The sequence below is a fragment of the Protopterus annectens genome, chromosome 1.part0, assembly GCF_019279795.1.
Source record: "Protopterus annectens isolate FY-2018-M chromosome 1.part0, PAN1.0, whole genome shotgun sequence".
Classification (NCBI taxonomy): domain Eukaryota; kingdom Metazoa; phylum Chordata; order Ceratodontiformes; family Protopteridae; genus Protopterus; species Protopterus annectens.
The window spans coordinates 1826139096-1826162181 of NC_056725.1; positions in this window are offsets into that span (position 1 = coordinate 1826139096).

Below are 23086 nucleotides of genomic sequence, written 5' to 3' on the forward strand. Positions count from 1 at the left end.
AAATTCAGAAGTGGGTATTTATAGGTATTAATAAGTGCATTGTATAGAGTTATCCAAGGCAGGGAGCTATTTACTGTTTCCAATTAAGAGTGGGGGGGCACATTTCAGTCCATACATGTAGCTACTATTTGGTATGTCCTTTTGCCAAGAGCAGAATATGCTATGGTAGAGTATCTCTGATAACCAAGGACTGGAAGGTGATTTTGTCTAGTTCAGTCTATACACATAGCTAGAGTTAGGTATGTCCTTTTACCAAGAGCAGGATATGCTATAGTAGAATGTCTGCGATAACCACGGACTGGAAGATGATTTTGTGGTTAGGTGGGAAACAGCAGCACAACCAAGGCATAGGATTGTTCTTAGGTTAAATTCAATCAATTGGGGCTAGAATGACTCTTTCCCAGTTTAGTAGGCTCTAATAGAGCGTACATACGCTCATCACTTCGCTAAAGCAGCAGATAAGCGAGAGTGGAACAATTAGGGTTGCAATTCATGGCTAGAAGTACTTCCAAAGGAGGGTAATGTTAGTTTGGTTCAGGCACTGAGCACAGATGTAGCTGGTGAACAAAGGTTCAATGGATTAGTGCAATACTGCTGTTTGTTAGTTCAGCTAAACCACGTGGAGGTGGTTAGCGGTTAGGAAAGTCAACCAGAAACGGATTTACTGGTTTCTTTTATAAAACAGACAGAGCTGGATTACTGCTATGTACTATTGTAGTTTAATTGGAGGGTATTTAGTAGAAAACTAAAATCCTGAGCCACTTTTGCAGCAGACAGTGCGAGCAGTACCGTCATTATATGGTACAAGATGTCCCTTACAGATACTCCACAGCATATAGTAAAAATACCCAATGTAAGGCACAAATCTCTGTAAGGTACCAAAATTACAACCAATTATGACATGCAGGTTACGAAGCAGGTATGGCTGCACTCAAGTTGAAAAAAAACGGCATCAGATACTGAAGGTTATTGATGCTAGCAACTGAGAAGAAGTTAACTAAAACAGTAAAATGTGCACAGTTTGGCTTTATAAAATCAGGCTATACGTAGATGTGCTGGGAATGCATACCATAACATTACACAACTTTAAATCTTCAGGTCGTTGGGCACGCTACACAGTGGAACTTGAGTAACATACAAGCAGAGCTACCACAAACACTTAAAAGCTGATCATATGCAAACTTATGGAATTTGTCTCTACACAGCATAACAAAGACACAATTGGATTAGATAGGCATCTTCCTGAGACCAATGCAAATAGTTCAACTAAACATTATACGACAAAAAAAAAACAGATGTACTCTTATTGGGAGTGTTGGATAGCAGGCCAGGAACACACAGCAGCCACGAGAAGAAGCAGGGTATTCACCTTGAAGCCATGTTTCTGGTACCAGTCATTAGTTTGGGCAAGAAAAGAATGGTAATTGTGACACCAAACTTGATAGATATAGATCAATGTGGTTTTGTGGAGGGGATACAAACATTTGAAACATAAACAGCACAGTAATAATCTAGAGAAAATCAGAATATAAGAAAATACCGCTGTTTTTGCCACCTATCTGTTGAATGACTTATCGGGACATTATCAACAGTGTAAATATATGCTGGAATCAAGTGAAGTTAAGCATGAAAATTATGTTATCATAAAATTACAAAAGAAATATAATTGTGGCATAAAGGGAGTGATTTGTTCGGCATTGTGTCAAAATTGCAATTGTTTTTATATAGACAAAACAAAAAAAAACAGCTTTAGGAAAAGGATTTACCAACACATCTATGATATACAGAGGAAAGACTTTAATAATTCTCTATTTTTATGTTTCAAAACATGAAGAGCATTTTTTAAATGTATAATTATTGAACATGTGGACCTTGGGCAGAGGAGTGGGCTGGTGGAAGACTATTTAGAATATAAAGAATTGTAGTTGCAACTTCGCATGAATGCCATGGTTTACCCAGGCCTACATTAATATACATCTATTAGTTTGGTGTTGAGACTTACTGCAGCTTTTGTTTTGTAATTAGTCAGCTTATGTTCAGTTTTAAATGTTTTGGGACAACATTAAGGAGTTTTTTATGGTTACCAGCTTGACATTTTCATTGAAGTTGTTTTATTCTTTTAAACATACAATAATGGGACATATCTCTTTTAATGTGATTTTGGAATGTATTTGTTATTTAGGTTTAATTGGTGGGTGGGGTATACCATTTAAGTCAGGGTTTGTGTACTGTAATTTATTCTGGTGAAGTCCTACTCTTTGAGGATGAAATTGCTACATAAACTCAATTAATGAGAGATTTTGCCTCGGGCTTCACCCTTTTGTGTGTTTTTATCTTTTTTTGCTTTGGACATTTGTTTTCACAGAAGATAGTAACAGAGTTAAAACAACTGGAACTGAGATCTTTAGAAAAGGGTAGGTGCAAATTCCATAGGAAAAATGAATGCAAAGGCATCGGAAGCTGTTGAAGACTGAGGGAGCAGAGGGTGAGAGGGGCACTTAGTGATTTATAAAGGGCAATTTTTTATAACTATTTACTACCACAACATAGGTTCACTTGGAGGACTTTTTAAGCATAGCCAATTTCCTTTTGGTGCTTGATTCATGAATTAACATTTCCTGATTGGTTTTACCTATCCCATGGCTAATAATTGTATATTAGCCCTAGTGAGAATAACTGTGATCATTCCATAGATAATTTGAGAGGACCCATATAAGGGATGCAGCATTTAAGAATTGCCTCTATCCATTAGTGGCATGAGGGACAATCCTGGAGTACATTTTCTATTGCCCATCCTTAAATCCAAGTTGCATTTCTGGATTTTATTTTTTTACATTTTATAGCACAATGCACAAACACTAACAGATATCTGCTAAACAAAGCAATACTGTCTCACAATGAAAATAGACTTGGCATTAAAACTTCTCTGCCCTTGAAACTCACATTCATTGAAACAGCATTACAACCCACACCACATCCAAAGAAAATGCATCTGGCCAGTGGTGGATAAAGATTACCTTTGGGCTGTTTTCAAATCAGAGGCCCCTTGTGCACAAAACAAGAAACATAGATGCATTCTTTGATACACCTTTCTAACTTTATTAAATTATATTCCTTGTATAATACAGCACACTTGTTAGACTTAAGTTAGAGCGCATTTTAAATTTATTGTTTGAACATTTTTCCAGTAGGCAATGAAGCAAAATGCATGCACCAATAACGACAAAACTGCCCTATTCAGAACATTTCCATGATAACAGTCTACGTCTACACACAATATATATATATATATATATATATATATATATATATATATATATATATATATATATATATATATATATATATATATATATATATATATATATATATATATACAAATACAGAATCACAATAGTGTAAGCCATAGGCATGTTACACAACTTCTTAAACTTATTTTCAATGGGGGGGAGGCAAAAGGCCAAACATCAGGGACACATTTTAAGCATTTCTTGTATAATTTTGGAAAGTTGCTTGCATAAAATGCTGTGTCACCACTGTACATTTCACTGCCAAGTCTTGAACCCAGAGCCCTGTGCACTACAGTCAGAGCAACATACCACTAAGCTAAATCAGCAGCTTCCTGAAAGACAGGAAGACAAACTTAAATGGCTGTCATTTAGTGAATTCAGTTCTCATTTATCACCATAGCTCTCAACCACCTAGCACAAAAATACAGAACAAAGCCAATAATGGAGAAATACAGTCCCAAAATAGGGACACATTTCAAATACTGATCTTATAAATGTAGAAAATTGCTAGCATAAAATTTTTTGTTTTACTGCTCCTGAAAACCAGAGATTTAATGAAGAACAGAACAAAACAAAAATGTGAGGCATAAATTTACAAATGATGGTGGCTAGGGACTTTAGGCTCTTTTTACCTGCACACAGGGTTTGAACCTGTGTACCTCTAGCCACCAGATGTATCCTGTTGGGGGCATTTTCACACACACACACACACACACACACACACACACACACACACACACACACACACACACACACACACACCAGTGACACCTTAGACATGCACATTAAGCACTTCAGTTCTCTCCCTAATGGCAAACAGTTACTGCAGACAGGAAGGAAGGACGGCACTTTAGAACTAAGCACAAACAGTTACTGTGGACAGGAAGGATAAAGAACACTTCAGTTCTCTCCCTAAATGCAGCAGCGGAATTTAACTTACACACACCATTCTGCTGCAGACAGTACCTTCTGCCTGACAAAGAGGCGCGCGTTCAGGAGACTCTGCAAAACTGACTCAATTGCTCACCCGGGACGGTTGAGGCATGCTGAAAAAGTGTGGGGGAGGTGCCCCTCCCCCCCTTGCTCTATGGTTCCAGCGCCCATGGAGGAATGAGGTTTAAAAGAAGGCAGGATATGAATGAGCTGTGTCATTTCTGACTGACAATGACTGGATATATTATAAGTGCCGTATAATGTTTGTTGCTACAGTTGTGTCTGCATGGTTTTTAACGTATAATGTTTGCAACTGAGATTGTGTCATTATGGATTATTGTCATTTATATAAATGTAGCATGGCCTATGTCGTATATGGTAATTTAATAAAAGATGTTTCTTGTTTAAAACAAAAAAGACTAGTTGGTCCAAAGAGTTGATGGTAATGAAATCCAGGAATCTCTGTTTATACTTGTTTGCAGTGGTATAGGTTCCCCAGTTACTTGAGGTATAGGGCAAGCCACCCAAGTGGACTCTTTTAGGTTATATGGTGAGGGATGTCTGCTGGTATCATAGGGAAGGTACTGTAGTTAACACTATAATGTGCTAAGTTTTGCTTATCCTAAGAAGGATGCAGAGGAGTTTTAGGTCATTGTCCTGTATTACAAGTTTTGAAAGGAAATGGTTTGTTAGGAACACAGCTATACTTCTACTAAGGAGGGAAGGAGGGAGGAAACAGACCTCCTGTTGTACGATGTCTTGTTCATCATTCACAAGGAATGGCTGGTAGGTAGTAAAACCTCCACTTTTGAGAAGGCATTCACTGTTCTGAAATCATGTTTCAGTAGCTATGTATCTATCAATATTTTCAAGTGTTAGGAATGTCCGTATCCAACTTTTTAACTAGGCTACTAGTATTGAGCAATACTACTTTTATATGATTAGGAATATGGATGGCTAGTCAGGAATATGAGGAAACAGATTGCCTAAAAAAGATATTATAGAAGAAGAAGTAGAAGTCTTAGCCAATATAAGAAAGGCTCGAGAAGAGATATGAAGACCACCTTTAGCAAAGCTGCTGGGGTTGTCAACTACTTCACCCCAGCTGATATTGATATATATATATATATATATATATATATATATATATATATATATATATATATATATATATATATATATATTTGATCCTCCTAGATTAACACCAGTTGTTATGGCAATAGTTAAAGTGAATTATCTTTTGTTTTTTATTATAGCATCATTCTTGGTGTTGGTAGAATACTGCACAGTGCTAGTTTCACTTCCTATTCCAGAGGTACATTCAGATATCTCTATCATGTCCCTCTTCATATGATCCAAGGCTGTGTGTCTCCGATTGCTCACTCCCATGTATAAAACAAGTAGGTAGTATGTGTACCTAGCATGAAGGGATTTGGGGGTTTTAGTAATGCTACATACTTTAGTACCTGAGAGGCAACTAACCATTATGTCTGCAGACATCCTGATGAGTGGAGCATCTGTGTTAAACAAACAGATTAATTAATCACCCAGGTACTAGAATACCCATTGTGGGAGGGTTAGAGGGACTGACCAGAGATGAGTGTTGTCCTGCCACTTTCACTAGAGGAAAGAAGCAAAACTTACTCTTATACTGACACTCTGTGAGGTTAGGTGTCACAACAGATTCATATAACAGCATTGTGCCATGGCAGGTGTGCATACCAACAAACCTTCACATAGCCAAAGTGACGCATGTGGGATAGCATGCATATCTGAGATGCCAGTAAATGTAACCATCAGCTACCACAGATTACAAGGGTTAGAGCATACAAGACATGTCCCTTAAGGTTCCCTGGATAAAATCTCATTATCTGAATGCACTCGTTCTCTCTACTTGCTGAGTGGAATGAATGGACAGAGATGCAGTGTTGGGCAGAAGAGCATACATGGGTAGAGAGTTGAACAGACCTGTTGGTCAGCAGGCATCAGAGAAAGAACAACAAAAAACTAGATGGTGTCTTATTTAATTTCCTGGTTAATCCATCCAGTGTCCCTGTTTCTCACCAAAAATGGTTCTGCCAACTCATTAATCTGTAGCAGCAAGCACAGCATGCAGTCTTCAGTCCCACAGTGCTGGTCCTGCTCCTTGTAATGTTTTATATGTTTCATCAGATACTAACAGCCTGATGGACCTGCTACAAGTTATTTATTTATTTGTTTTTTATTTATCCTTTGTTGACTGGCTTAGACCAATGAGGCTAGTGGTCCCTTTTCAGGGAGACTCAATGTAGTATTTATACTATTATGGAAAATTTGGCCAGGGTATCAGGGAACTTCCACTACTCTTTTCTACAGGTGCCATCAAGCAGATGAGACCTCAGTTTAATGTCTCATCCTAAGAAGGAAATGAAGCTGAATACACATGTTGTACCAGAAATGTTAAAAAGAGGCAATTACTGAATTTTGACAAGTCACTTTTTCAATTTTTGTACATGTTTATCATCACTGCCCCCCCCCCCGCCAGTCTCTCCCTCTTTCTCTTGGCCGTTTTTTTTTTTTTTTTTCACAAGCTACCCCCTTCCAACTTTTGTAATGAAATTCAGTGATGAAGGAAAACAGCAGATTAAGTTTGGTTATACACAGTGTGGGAAGAAGCACTGAATGCAGTTCTATAACAACATTGACCTCAATCATAGCAAAAAAAATGAGTGTTTTGAACAAATCGAAAAATATGAAAGCATATCAAGCTTAGATATGATTTTTCAATGAGAGAACACAATTTGTCTGAATACTTTAAAATTGTATTATTGTGTTCACTGAAAAGTATATACACAATGTTCTTTATTTCTTTTCAAAAGTTGAACTTAATAAAACTCCTGTTGGCACATTGTTGTGTGCATCTCCTTAAGACATTTCAATATCATTCTCCAAATACATTATTAAAAAATATCAATTCTTGCAACTTGCATCCAAATATGTTCAAAAGAACTGGAGTAAACATATTGAATATATTAATTACTTGACTTGCCTTACGCCTGAAGATTAGCTGGACTGTTGAAATCAGTGTCACTTTGTTCTTTTTGTCTATTTGAGTATATTGACATTTGACAATTATCCGCATTTTGATGTTATATTCTGACTGAGCACTATGGCCATAAAAGAGTACTGATTATTTCTGATAGCTGTGCGAAGGAAATAACAATAAAGGGAAGGAGAAACATTGCATAAAAATGTTATAATTTAAGCGGCTTCCAATACGAACTGTGAGACTTATAACTGTGAGTTCTATACTCTTGAAAATAAACAATTAGAATGAAATACAAAGCATGTTGAAATGTGTCTGTATTCTCATTAAGCTGTTTTATAGCTAGTTGAAATTCCCTTGCACCCTTATAACTTGTACCTTCTTATTCTGAGAACACTTTATCTCATAGTAGGCAGAATAGTCAAAGACACCACAACCTTGGATATTCCAAGGATTGCATTCCAGTACTAATATTATCAAGAAGTGTCCATTTAAGGCTTATTTTTCTCACAGACAACAAATGAGATTATGCTAGAGCAGGAGTTAAATTAGCAACAACTGGAACATTCAAGTGTATATGTCTCTCAAAGTGTGCCAAAGCACACTTCTGAACACCTGAAAATTCTCACTACACAGATGTGATAATACCCTGTAAGCTGCATTTTTTATGAGCTGCAGCTGACAGACCAGATTACATTATTTTACAAACAGAAATGATGGCACTTCTCCATGCAAGGTACAGTAAAGCATGGCCATGTAAGACAATACAATGTGCCACTTATAGACCAAATTATATTATTTTATAAACAGAAGTCATGACACTCCTCCATGCAAGGTACAGTATAGCATGGCCATATAAAACCAAGCCACGAATGCAAACCACTTGGCACCACAGGACCCGGAAGCAGGTACACAAAGGCTTTCAAAATAAGCAGTAGAAGAAATCAATCAGCTACTAGGTCTCCAATAAGATCCTTTAATATGACAAGGCAAAGTTAAAATCACAGTCTCTTCCAAGTGCTTTCACTCGACCACTTGCGAGCTTTTTCAAGGCAAAAAACATGAACTGGAAGTTCATTCACATTAAATACTTCCACAGTCATCACATGACTTCCTGTGGATCTTTCCCAAAAGGAAAATCACCATATAAGGCAAATTCTAAAATACATTCTTATTGTCATTAAAAAATGATTCATTTTGTAAAAATGTCTTGGCAACTGAATAATCATGTTAAACATAACATTAAATCAAAATGTTACAATGTACCAAGAAAATTCTGCAGAGTGTTTTTGTAATCACAAATAAATGCAGTAACCCCTTTTAAACATCGGGGGTAAAATCAAGATTCCAAATTAAAATCTAGGGCTACTTAGTAGCATTATAAAAACATTTCTTTTCTAAGTTTCAAATGGGTAACTTAACCTTCAATGTGTCTTATTCTAAAATCTTATGAATGCAAAAGTGAATATAAAAATAAAATAAAAAAATATAAAATATATAGTTTAGTAATATAACAGATGTCATGTTATGCTGAATTGTATTATAAACGGGCTTGCCTCAATTTCAGAACACTAATAATGCTAAGAGTGTCGTTCAGACCTGGGAGTCTAGTAGTGTCTAAGCGGAGCTGCCAAAATAGCTCACGGTATTCTAAATTGGACTCCCAACTACCCCCTCTTATATCTGGTTGTACCTGTTCCAACACCATAAACTTTATTTCCATGTCCTTACATGTCAAAGAGTGTTTGTAGAAGGCATTACTTTCCTTCCTTGCACTGATGTCATTGAAGTGTTCATAAACTCTTCTACTACACACCCTTTCAGTTTTCCCAATGTAAAAACCATGGCAGGTAACACAGCATCCAAGGTAGACTACCCCCTTAGATCCACAGTTAAAATGTTTGTTGGAGTGGAACCTGAATCTTCTCGAGGGGAGGTAGTAGGACCCCGAATTCAGCATAGCATGGCATTGCTTACACATCCCACAGGGATAAGTGCCTGGTTTCTTTCTATTCTGATTGTGTGGATCCTCCAACCTAATTTCTAACAGTTCTTTCAAATTCTTGCCTCTTTTCCTGACAAAAGAGGGAAAGCTGGGCATAGAATTCTTCAGATCTTCCTGCAGTCTGAGAATGGGCCAATATTTCTTGATAGTCTTCTCAATCTGATCTGAGTTGTTGGAATAGGTGTGTATAAAGCTATTTTTAGACTTTGAAGTGTCTTTTGAAGGGTTTGGGGAGAACTCATTGACCCCCACCCCCAATAAAGGGGGATACTTATTTGATCTCTTCTCAGAAATTTCTACAACCAGTGCTTCTACCAAAGCTTCCGGATATTGTTTTTCCTTAAAAAATCCCCTTAAAATAGAAACTTCCTCCTTGAAAAGTTTATCAGTGCTGGACATTCGTGAAGCTCTAATGAGTTGACCTTTTACTATCGCCTTTTTTTGATATAAGGGATGTCCACTGTGGTAATTTAAGTATGCGTTCGAAAAAGTGCGTTTCCTGTAAATTTTGGACTGAAAGCACATGTTCGGATAGTCCTTAACCAGTGAAATGTCTAAATAGTCAAGTTGGTGTTTGCTGATCTTGTGAGTGAATCTAAAAAATGTGGTTGTCGTGCTAATGTAATCCATAAATTCCATAAGACTTCCTTCGTCTCCCATCCACATAAAGAAGATATCGTCCAAAAATCTCCTATAGTGCAAGATATCCTGGTACCATGTGCTAGTAAAAATATATTTCTTTTCCCATTGGTATAATACCAAATTTGCGTAGATGGAAGCACAGGGGGCACCCATTGCCACACCTTTTTTCTGACGATAAAATTCCCCTTTAAAGTGGATGAAATTATTTTCTAAAACTAAATCCATAAATTCCAAAATTAAGTTAGTGAACTTGGCCCCCAGTTGGACTTCATTAGATAAGTAAGTACCTAACCACTCAAGGCCCGTATTGTGTGGGATGCTAGGGAATAAGTCGACTACATCAACAGTGACCATAAACATCTCAGGTAAAAATAAACTCTGATCCACTCCTTTTAGGTAGTCCCATGAATCCTTACATATATGTTTAATTTTCTCTGCATATTGTTTTAAGGAGAAGTCGATTAATTTAGCTAGGGGTTCTGTAACACTTCCACTTCCTGCCACTATAGGTCTGTATTTAAGGGGGTTCAAATTCTTATGTGTCTTAGGAATTCCAAAAATCTGGGCAACCTTGGGTCTTTTAACTAATAAGTAGTTGTATAACTTCTCATTAATGACATTCTGCATTAAATGATCATATAATAGATAATTTATTTTAGCTTGAGCTATGTTGATCTCATTTCTTGAGACAAGTTCGTATTGATCAGTGTCCTGTAGCACCGTGTGCAAGGCGGCCTCATAGTCCCAGTTGTACATCAAGACAGCCCCTCCCCCCTTGTCTGGTTTCATGACTCTACATCCCTCCATTTTGAGATTTTTGATTAGAGTCAACTCATCCTCAGTGATGTTTTCAGATATTTCACAGTAATCATTCTCCTTAAGTTTCCTAATGTCAGTCTCAACTAACTCCTCAAAAATTTTGATGATGGGGTGAACCGGTGGGTTGAAGGTGCTTTTTCCTTGTGAGAGTTCTTTCTAGATTTTGTTCATCCTTAAACAGTAAGTTAAAGTTAAGCTGCCTCATAAAAAGTTTTAAATCAATTAAGGTTGTAACCATGGGGGAAGACCTAAGGGGAACATAATGAAAACCTTTGGAAAGTAAATTAAAAAAATTGTCCGTTATTAATAAATCAGTGTAATTGAAAATGGTAAAATTACCTTTCCTGTGTTCAATTTGTTTCCCTTCAAATAAAGTGGTGCTGTTGTCCTCATCCACTATAGGCCTTAAGATTAGTTTGGTGGATGATTCCAGCTGTTGTATTGTTCCCAGCGCCCCCTCCCTCTCCTCTGGGGATAATAAAAATACTGGGTAGAAGGGTTCCTGTTTTTCTGTGCTATTCTCTCACTTTGTCTGGGATTGTCATTAACTGTCCCTATAGGTTCACCTTGCCTATTAGTTTCACCCCTTACATGAAAAACATTTTTAGTGGTGTTGTTGTTTCTTTCTTTTGTAAAAGGGAGGGGGTAGGCTCTACCTTCCTTGTATTCAGTTAAGTCTCTCTCTAATTTTCTGATTTTTCAATTAATTAAGTACCCTAGAACAATGCTGGTCTACATCACTGAACAACTTGTCATAATCCCTCTTAACTGAGCTAAAAGTTTCATCTTTTAACATGTTTACGTTGAGCTCATCTAGATCTTTTAACAAAACAGTCATTTTTTTTCTCATAGTCCCTCACCATACATTTTAACATGTCCAATCCTGCTTTGTTGAAAATTTCACAAAGTTGGTCATATAAAGCAGAACCATATTGTACATTGTTAGGGAACTTGAAAAACCTCAAGCCCTTGGGAATTCTCTGTACATTAATGCATTCATTTAGATAATCAACTCCCTTTTACAAAAGAAAGAAACAACAACACCACTGAAAATGTTTTTCATGAAAGGGGTGAAACTAATAGGCAAGGTGAACCTATAGGGACAGTTAATGACAATCCCAGACAAAGTGAGAGAATAGCACAGAAAAACAGGAACCCTTCTACCCAGGATTTTTATTATCCCCAGAGGAGAGGGAGGGGGCGCAGGGAACAATACAACAGATGGAATCATCCACCGAACTAATCTTAAGGTCTATAGTGGATGAGGACAACAGCACCACTTTATTTGAAGGGAAACAAATTGAACACAGGAAAGGTAATTTTACCATTTTCAATTACACTGATTTATTAATAACGGACAATTTTTTTAATTTACTTTCCAAGGGTTTTCATTATGTTCCCCTTAGGTGTTCCCCCATGGTTACAACCTTAATTGATTTAAAACTTTTTATGAGGCAGCTTAACTTTAACTTACTGTTTAAGGATGAACGAAATCTAGAAAGAACTCTCACAAGAAAAAGCACCTTCAACCCACCGGTTCACCCCACCATCAAAATTTTTGAGGAGTTAGTTGAGACTGACATTAGGAAACTTAAGGAAAATGATTACTGTGAAATATCTGAAAACATCACTGAGGATGAGTTGACTCTAATCAAAAATCTCAAAATGGAGGGATGTAGAGTCATGAAACCAGACAAGGGGGGGGCTGTCTTGATGTATAACTGGGACTATGAGGCCGCCTTGCACACGGTGCTACAGGACACTGATCAATACGAACTTGTCTCAAGAAACGAGATCAACATAGCTCAAGCTAAAATAAATTATCTATTATATGATCATTTAATGCAGAATGTCATTAATGAGAAGTTATACAACTACTTATTAGTTAAAAGACCCAAGGTTGCCCAGATTTTTGGAATTCCTAAGACACATAAGAATTTGAACCCCCTTAAATACAGACCTATAGTGGCAGGAAGTGGAAGTGTTACAGAACCCCTAGCTAAATTCATCGACTTCTCCTTAAAACAATATGCAGAGAAAATTAAACATATATGTAAGGATTCATGGGACTACCTAAGAGGAGTGGATCAGAGTTGATTTTTCCCTGAGATGTTTATGGTCACTGTTGATGTAGTCGACTTATTCCCTAGCATCCCACACAATATGGGCCTTGAGTGGTTAGGTACTTACTTATCTAATGAAGTCCAACTGGGGGCCAAGTTCACTAACTTAATTTTGGAATTTATGGATTTAGTTTTAGAAAATAATTTCATCCACTTTAAAGGGGAATTTTATCGTCAGAAAAAAGGTGTGGCAATGGGTGCCCCCTGTGCTTTCATCTACGCAAATTTGGTATTATACCAATGGGAAAAGAAATATTTTTACTAGCACATGGTACCAGGATATCTTGCACTATAGGAGATTTTTGGACGATATCTCCTTTATGTGGATGGGAGACGAAGGAAGTCTTATGGAATTTATGGATTACATTAACACGACGACCACATTTTTTAGATTCACTCACAAGATCAGCAAACACCAACTTGACTATTTAGACATTTCACTGGTTAAGGACTATCCGAACATGTGCTTTCAGTCCAAAATTTACAGGAAACGCACTTTTTCGAACGCATACTTAAATTACCACAGTGGACATCCCTTATATCAAAAAAGGCGATAGTAAAAGGTCAACTCATTAAAGCTTCACGAATGTCCAGCACTGACAAACGTTTCAAAGAGGAAGTTTCTATTTTAAGGGGATTTTTTAAGGAAAAACAATATCCGGAAGCTTTGGTAGAAGCACTGGTTGTAGAAATTTCTGAGAAGAGATCAAATAAGTATCCCGCTTTATTGGGGGTGGGGGTCAACGAGATCTCCCCAAACCCTTCAAAAGACACTTCAAAGTCTAAAAATAGCTTTATACACACCTATTCCAACAACTCAGATCAGATTGAGAAGACTATCAAGAAATATTGGCCCATTCTCAGACTGCAGGAAGATCTGAAGAATTCTATGCCCAGCTTTACCTCTTTTGTCAGGAAAAGAGGCAAGAATTTGAAAGAACTGTTAGAAATTAGGTTGGAGGATCCACACAATCAGAATAGAAAGAAACCAGGCACTTATCCCTGTGGGATGTGTAAGCAATGCCATGCTATGCTGAATTCGGGGTCCTACTACCTCCCCTCGAGAAGATTCAGGTTCCACTCCAACAAACATTTTAACTGTGGATCTAAGGGGATAGTCTGCCTTAGATGCTGTGTTACCTGCCATGGTTTTTACATTGGGAAAACTGAAAGGGTGTTTAGGAGAAGAGTTTATGAACACTTCAATGACATCAGTGCAAGGAAGGAAAGTAATGCCTTCTACAAACACTCTTTGACATGTAAGGACATGGAAATAAAGTTTATGGTGTTGGAACAGGTACAACCAGATATAAGAGGGGGTAGTTGGGAGTCCAATTTAGAATACCGTGAGCTATTTTGGCAGCTCCGCTTAGACGCTACTAGACACCCAGGTCTGAATGACACTCTTAGCATTATTAGTGTTCTGAAATTGAGGCAAGCCCGTTTATAATACAATTCAGCATAACATGACATCTGTTATATTACTACACTATATTTTTATATTTTTTTTATTTTATTTTTTTATTCACTTTTGCATTCATAAGATTTTAGAATAAGACACATTGAAGGTTAAGTTACCCATTTGAAACTTAGAAAAGAAATGTTTTTATAATGCTACTAAGTAGCCCTAGATTTTAATTTGGAATCTTGATTTTACCCCCGATGTTCAAAAGGGGTTACTGCATTTATTTGTGATTACAAAAACACTCTGCAGAATTTTCTTGGTACATTATAACATTTTGATTTAATGTTATGTTTAATATGATTATTCAGTTGCCAAGACATTTTTACAAAATTAATCATTTTTTAATGACAATAAGAATGTATTTTAGAATTTGCCTTATATGGTGATTTTCCTTTTGGGAAAGATCCACAGGAAGTCATGTGATGACTGTGGAAGTATTTAATGTGAATGAACTTCCAGTTCATGTTTTTTGCCTTGAAAAAGCTCGCAAGTGGTCGAGTGAAAGCGCTTGGAAGAGACTGTGATTTTAACTTTGCCTTGTCATATTAAAGGATCTTATTGGTGACCTAGCAGCTGATTGATTTCTTCTACTGCTTATTTTGAAAGCCTTTGTGTACCTGCTTCCGGGTCCTGTGGTGCCAAGTGGTTTGCATTCGTGGTTTGGTTTTGCTTCTAGTTTTGGTTTTTCATGGCCATATAAAACTTAATCCAATGTGCTACTTATAGACCAGATCATATTATTTCATAAACAGAAGTCATGGCACTCCTGCATGCAAGGTACAATACAGTATGGCCATATAAAACTTAATCCAATGTGCTACTTATAGACCAAATTATATTATTTTATAAACTGAAGTTATGGCATTCCGCCATGCAAAGTGCAGTACAGCATGGCCATATAAGACTTAATCCGATGTGCTACTTATAGACCAGATTATACTATTTTACAAATAAACATTATGGCACTCCATCATGGAAGGTACAGTACAGCATTGCAGTATAAGATGTATCCAATGCGCTACTAATAGATGAGATTATATAGGTTCATAGGTTCATATGTAGGTACTAAGCTATCTGCCCAAAGGCATTTATAAGCCTAGCTGAAATTGTGTTGGCTTTCACCGCCCCCTTTAGATTAGTTCCCTGTGCCTCTGTCCAGCAAAGCCATTGAAGTGATCCCCGGAGTAAACATTCTATTTCCCATCCACTCATCAAGGTTTCTCTTGAAGAGTGTTAGTGAGGAGCTCTGCCTAATGTAGATTAGAATCTTGTTCCAGAGCATGGGAAGTCTCTGGGACAGGAATCTATCCCTCCAGCACGTCCTATTTATTGTTGTGATGAGGTTTAGATCCCTAGAGTGTGTGTGGCTCGAGGGGATATGGTTTTCTTTAGATGGAGCATGTCCATCAGTTCTGGGTTGGACATGGCCTTGTATGTCAGGCATAGATCACCTCTGAGTAGGCGGTATGCAACCAAGTACAGCTGGAGTTTCTTCAGTCGAGCTGCATAGGGCATCTGTTTGAGGCCAGTGATCCTCTTGGTGAGGTACTTCTGTGGTCTTTCCAGCTGTTTCAGGTGTCCTGTAAGGTACATCCCAAATGTGGCGTTGTACTCTATGATGGGTCTGATGAGTGATGCGTAGAAGGGCACAATGACCTCTTTTGATCTGGATGCAAACCCTTTTATGATTAGGTGGGCCACATAGAAGGATTTTCTAACCACTTTGGCAATGTGATTATCAAAGGAGCGATAACTGTCTACTTAGGTCCCCAGATCCCTTATTACATCTTCTGTATTTAGGGGGCTACCACCTATGTAGTAGTTTGTGGGTACTTTGATTTTTCCAATGGGGATGACTATGCACTTTTTGGCATTTAGCTTGAGGCTGTGGTTTTGACACCAGGTATCTATCTCAGTGAGACCCTTTTGGAGGATGTCTGTGTCAGCTGGAGAGTCAATTATAGCCCCTAGTTTGCAGTCGTCTGCGAACTTGGTCAGCCATAGACCTCCTGTGCTTGCCTGTACCAATGAGAAGTATATGCCGAACAGGAGGGGTCCTAGGACTGAGCCCTGGGGAATGCCACTTGTAGCCAGTTTAGAGTCAGACCTAGCTCCCTCAACTCTTACCATGTGGGTTCTGTCCATGAGCCAGTTGGCAACCCATCTCGTGATGTAGGTGTTTATGTTCAGGCTGGTGAGCTTGTCTATAATACTTGAGTTGGGAATGGTGTCAAAGGCCTTGTGGAGGTCTAGGTAGGCTGTGTGGACCACCTTTCCCCTCATCTATAGCCTTGGTAACTGTCTCAAAGATGTCCACCAGGTTTAGTAGGCATGATCTGCCCTTAACAAAGCTGAACTGGGTAGGGTCCAGTGTTTGGAGGTTCCCAATGTCTCTGTTAATGAGATCCATGATGATGCGCTCCATAGCCTTGCAGACCAAGCTAGTCAAGCTTATAGGGTGATAGTTCCTGAGGTCTGTTGTGGCTCCACCTTTGTGGAGCAGAATAGCCATTGTTGTGTGCCACTCTTTGGGCATGTAGCCTGTAGACAGGCTGAGTTTGAACAGTGTATTTAGGTGAGGGGTTAGTTCATCTTTGAGCTCATGTAGGACGCAGCCTGGGACACCATCTATTCCCATTGATGCTGTGTTCTTGGCTTTGGAGAGGGCTGTTTTAACCTGAGTGTCTGTGATTTCAGGGGCACTACATTCTTCTGGTATGGTTATCGGCACTTTTGGGGTGAGAGGGGATGAAGTTTGCACTGAACCTGTCTGCCAAGATGTTGGCGATATTGGTCAGTTCAGTGTATTTTGTGCCATTCTGCACTAACTCTGAACAGATCTGAGAATTGACACTTATATTCTTGACATAGCTAAAGAATGCCTTGTGGTTATGTTTGGAGTCCTTGGCAATTTTTCTTTCGAATGTAGCCTTGAATGATTTTATGAGGGATTGTAGTTTCTTGCTGATACTGATCAGGGATGTCTTACCTTCTTGGGATTTTACTCTTTTCTGTACTAGTTTCCTCCTTCTACATCACTTTTTGCATTAGATTCATTTTTATATTACCATATATGACTGCATGAATAGTATAACACCAAATACGGCTGACTGAATATAAAGACCAACTGCTCCAGTTGACACTGGCTAAACCTGTGTCACATGTGCATTAGTTCACCTGCATGGTACTTCTGCTTGTGTTTTAATGCACTATCCTAGTAGTGTACTGCACATTCTGATGTAACAGTGATTGTGGTTATACCCTACAGAATGAATTATTATGAGATGCAAAGGTGAGCCCAAGAAATGTGGCTGGCTCATACAAAAGTACCATAAGTGTATAACTAAACCTGCTGAAAGTGATATATTCATTAGTGGATCACATGATATTGGTAATTTACAAACAAAAGTTATTGCATTCAACTGAGTAATGCAGAGCACTGAATAACAGTGTAAAATGAATCCAGTGCATTGCAAACAAAGACCTGTAGCACATCATATTTGTATTTATAGTTTCATACAATGCCTTTTTATGCAGTTAAATACATACCATAATATTGATAAAAACTGAATGAGTTTACCACTTTCAAACATGAAAAGTTGAACATTAAATAAATCTTTAAAATGTGTTTGGGAAGCACACATTGTCTACACTTCAGTACTATCTTAATGTATGCTTTAAAATACTGATCTAATAGTGTCTTAAACATTATAGGATTTTGTTTATAACAAGATAGAATATGATTTCCTAGAAGGAGGAAAATAGAGATGTAGCTTTTATTTTGGTAAGACATGCCCTGTTCTCATTAATATATGTCAAATGATATGTAAATATTTTCGCTAAGATTCATTAAGCAATACTTTCATATTACTCTTATTGGACGGTAAATCATACAAATGTGTTATTTGTTTGCATGCTGGCCTGCTATAGTCACTCTCTTACTAAAGAATTGTGCTGCTTTTACACTAGTTCATAGGTTCAAAGGTATATACTAGGCTAATGATCACCAGGGCCTTTATAAACCTAGCCATGCAACCCAACATAATTCTGTCCCTATGCATCATGTGTGCTTATTAGGAGAGGTATGTTAGGATGTTTCTAGAGGTTATGCTAAGGGTATGTTAGTACAATAAAGAAAGCACAATAACAAATAGCACTAAAACTTTCACATGTTTTGATCAATACAGACCCTCTCCAAAAAGAAATGCACTTGACAAAACATAAAAAATGTATTGCCCATATTAAAACATTTAATGTGATTGATATGCATATGCAAATGACATTAAACCATTTAATAACAACAAGAAAATGTAAAAATAATATCTCTATAGAAAGTCACAAAATGGTGCCCGTAATGATCAAACCTGAAAGGAAACCTAATCTACAGGGAAAGAATTGATTCTTCCAATTAGAAAAGTACATGAAATGAATTAAGAAGTGACTTTAAAAATAAAAATCTTGAAAATGAATGCCAGGAAGAAAAGAACCAAAGACTGAACTGGAAACATCCAATGACATTAAGATTGATCTTGAACAAGCATGCAGGGAAGTAATTTAAGTTTCATCTTGTTTCATATAAACCTTCAGCCAACTGACCCCTCCTTTGACAACTATTCATTCCTGAAGCACCATAATGCTGCTACAATACTGCATACCCTCTGTGCCCTAAATCTAATCTTTCCCCTATAATGGCCCCTTACTTAAGTTAATCCTAAAACCTACTTTAATATAATCCATAAAACATATAAAACAACTCTAAACACAAAGAAATACAACCTAATTAAAAATATAAACTCTTACTTCCAACCCCACCATCACATCCCATCTATAAAGCTATGTATGAAAATTTAACCCTACAAAAACCTGAAAATGACCCCTTCTTAAAAATCATATCCTCATAACCAAATAAAAAGGAAAACAGATTTAAACAATGGAACAATTCATGCCAAATAATAAATACAAACTCGTGCTGTAAGGTGGTAACCCTACATGATGCAATCCATTCATAAGAATGTGGCACAGACATGCATAGATAGTGTCACACTCTGCTGAAAACCAAGTAGAAACTATACTGCAAACTCCTAAAATGAATTTAAGCTCAAAATGGAAAAGAAAAATGAAACATAACAATCAACAAGGCTCACTTATTCAATAAATAAATAAATAAACAGATAAATAAAGCACATGGGCTGTCTTGCCATAGAAGTACTGTTTACTATAGTAACAGGGAGTGTATTTATTGAGTTGTGAATTCACTCTTCATTGTAAAATATGTTATCGCTGCCACTGTAATACAAGATAGTACCTTATCCAGTGTCATTCTCCATATCTTGCATGCACTTGCATATGCTTATGTGTGAACTTTTATATCTGCAACCCTTACTGCATCATCTTGAAGATGCATGCAACTGTTGCAAAGGCCAGTCTCATTTATTATACACCAAAAGGCTTGTGGCAGCACTCAAAATTCAAATCAAATAAAGACAGAGGCAGTGCCAAGCTTGTTTGTGTGTGTGTGTGTGTGTGTGTGTGTGTGTGTGTGTGTGTGTGTGTGTGTGTGTGTGTGTGTGTGTGTGTGTGTGTGTGTGTGAGTGTGTGTAGCTATGTATATGTGAACACACACACACACACACACACACACACACACACACACACACACACACAGTCCACGTATAGGTTTATTGTAATAAAGAAGGGGTGCTTAACATGTAGGACTGGAGGTTTACTTAAATAGGGTATCTATAAAAATGAAGATTAAGATAAATAATCGTACAATAGAAATAAAATTCAAAACATTTGTAAGCACTTTGCTTCAGATGCTTCCTGAGATCTATCCAGTAATTAACAAACTATTAAATCTTATTTTTTTTTCTTTTATATATAGAAGGTACAGTGACTGTTTTAATGGACTCCTGTTTCCATCATAGTTTATCCTTTTAGAAGGCTTACTTAAATACAGACTTTACATTATATATTTTATTTTATATTATATATATTTTATAATTAAACTACCAGTGCCCTCTCTTCCAGGGATCATTGGTATAATGTCTCTCAGATACATTTATTTCACTGCTTAGCCTCCTGTGGATATGGAAACTGTTTTCCTTAGTTTACCAGTCACTGTCTTGATGGCAGCTATGTATATGTGAACACACGCACACACACACACACACACACACACACACACACGCACACGCACACACACACACACACACACACACACACACACACACACACACACACATACACAAAGTCCACTTATAGGTTTATTGTAATAAAGAAGGGGTGCTTAACATGTAGGACTGGAGGTTTACCTATATAGGGTATCTATAAAAATGCAGATTAAGATAAATAATCGTATAATAGAAATAAAATTCAAAACATTTGTAAGCACTTTGCTTCAGATGCTTCCTCAGATCTATCCAGTAATTAACAAACTATTAAATCTTATTTTTTTTTCTTTTATATATAGAAGGTACAGTGACTGTTTTAATGGACTCCTGTTTCCATCATAGTTTATCCTTTTAGAAGGCTTACTTAAATACAGACTTTACATTATATATTTTATTTTATATTATATATATTTTATAATTAAACTACCAGTGCCCTCTCTTCCAGGGATCATTGGTATAATGTCTCTCAGATACATTTATTTCACTGCTTAGCCTCCTGTGGATATGGAAACTGTTTTCCTTAGTTTACCAGTCACTGTCTTGACATTTTACATTTTCTATATTACCTTTAAAATTGCAATAACAGTGTAATGAGGGTCATTGATGTGAAGTCTCTGAGATCTTTTTGTTTCGCTCATTAGACTCATACAAATACAGAGACTGTTTCATAGTTTATCATCCATATCCAAAATTAAGAGTGACAATGAAAATGTAAATGATTAATCCTTAAAATTTCACTAACAGTCTCCTCTTTTATGAAAATCATTGGTGTGAAATCTCTCAGATCTTTTTGTTTCACCCATTAGGCTCTTAGAAGCCTAGACAATATTTCAAAGTATATCACCTATGTCAACAAAAAAGTGCTAGAGTGAAAATTTAAATAATCAATCCTTATAATTTCACTAACAGTGTCCTCTTTTACTAGACTGACTAGTGTAAAGTCTCTCTTTTTCTTAACCCAGATGTTTTTGTTTCTCAAAGTAGCCTCTTCTGAGTACAGAGTGCTTTTGGAGTTCATGCCACATTTTCCATAAACCAAGCTAGACATGTTAATAACACAATTACCATATCTGGAATTTGAAGAGAGAGTGATCTATGTGAAAGAAATCCAGTCCTTTAGTGACCCACAGATCAAGTATTTGCCTAAAACATTCACAAACTTATTTTCTCAGGGACCGTTGCTGTTCTTACCACATTCGTGATCTAAGAACTATACCTGATTCCTTTTGTCATTGCTGTCATTCCCAAAACTAGTTACAGAAAAGAGAACTCAAAAGAGATCATCAACTAATTTAACTCTTAAAGTTACTGGGTGAATAAAGAGTAAATGCTTTAAAAATAAACACAACAAAAATAAATTAAACATAAAACTGAGTGAGCCAAAATGGCCTTATACATCAGGTTATACTCTCCATTCCACGTTTACATTTTTCATGTTGGTGTTTATTCATTTTCCTCTAATGCTACTCCTGAATAAAAAGAGATTCCAACTTATTGGTCTTAAAGTGATAGAAGTTTGCCATGCTTTTTCTGCCTTCCTGGAGTCTGGTGTTCCCCAATCTCCTGGGTGTTTCTTGAAGAAAAGAAAAGTCCTGTGTAGCAGGGGAAGTATAAATCTTTCCTGGAGCTATAGGTCTATCAATCTTCACATGAGTGAAGATGATTGGGTATACTCCCCTTAAGTGGGTGTGGTAAACTTACAGTGTGGAAAGAGTTAGATGGAGATATTCTGTCAATCAGGCTGTGAAAATGGTTTTTGCACCTTTCATCAAACTAAGAAAAGTCCATGACTTATATTTTATCCAAGCCAAATGCATAACTCAAGCTTTTAAATCTTGTTGGTGCATGTTACTTCTGTGTTGGGACCAGCCTTTTGAGACCCTTTAGCATTCTTACTGAATATTGTAAGCAAGAATAACTCAAATTAAGTCAAGAATAAAAAAAAGATAACTGAAAAATAACATAAAACAGATGTTTATAAGATAGCAGTAAAGATAAATGGGCAGATCCTGGGATCAAATGTAAATATCATAATCAGAAATAAATGCATTAGGATGTATTTTACTGTCAAAATGGCTGGAGAGCTAAAACATCTTAAAATAGTTTGAAAAATACTATTCTCATTAAGACTGAGTATTAAAAATTAAATTTTCTATCTAGAGTGATGAGGAAGTGTTTGGAAAGTCTTAAACGTCATTTGCTGTTACCACTTAAGGTTCCTTTGATTAATAAAATAGTTTATGACTTAGTTTTCTCAATGATAGAATTCTTTTAATGGAGCAGTTATAGTTTAAGCCAGGAGTTGTTGGTATTCAGTATGATTTTCCAGTTCAGTTTCATCTTTTACAAGATTGTTTTCTGTTTCCCTTGAGAGGTCCCATTTCTAGTCTGTACAGAACTTGGACTATGAATCTGCTGTGGCCAGGATGGTCCAGGTTGTGTTTTGTCAGTGAATTATTTAGGATGTTTAGTTTTATGTCCAATAAATAGGATATTCTAACTTTTGAGTTTGTTAATGGTCTTTCCAAAGTAAAAGTTGTTCTAGGAGTTACATAGAGCCCTGTAGACCATATATTCGGTGTTGCAGTCACCTTTACATTTACTCCAGTAA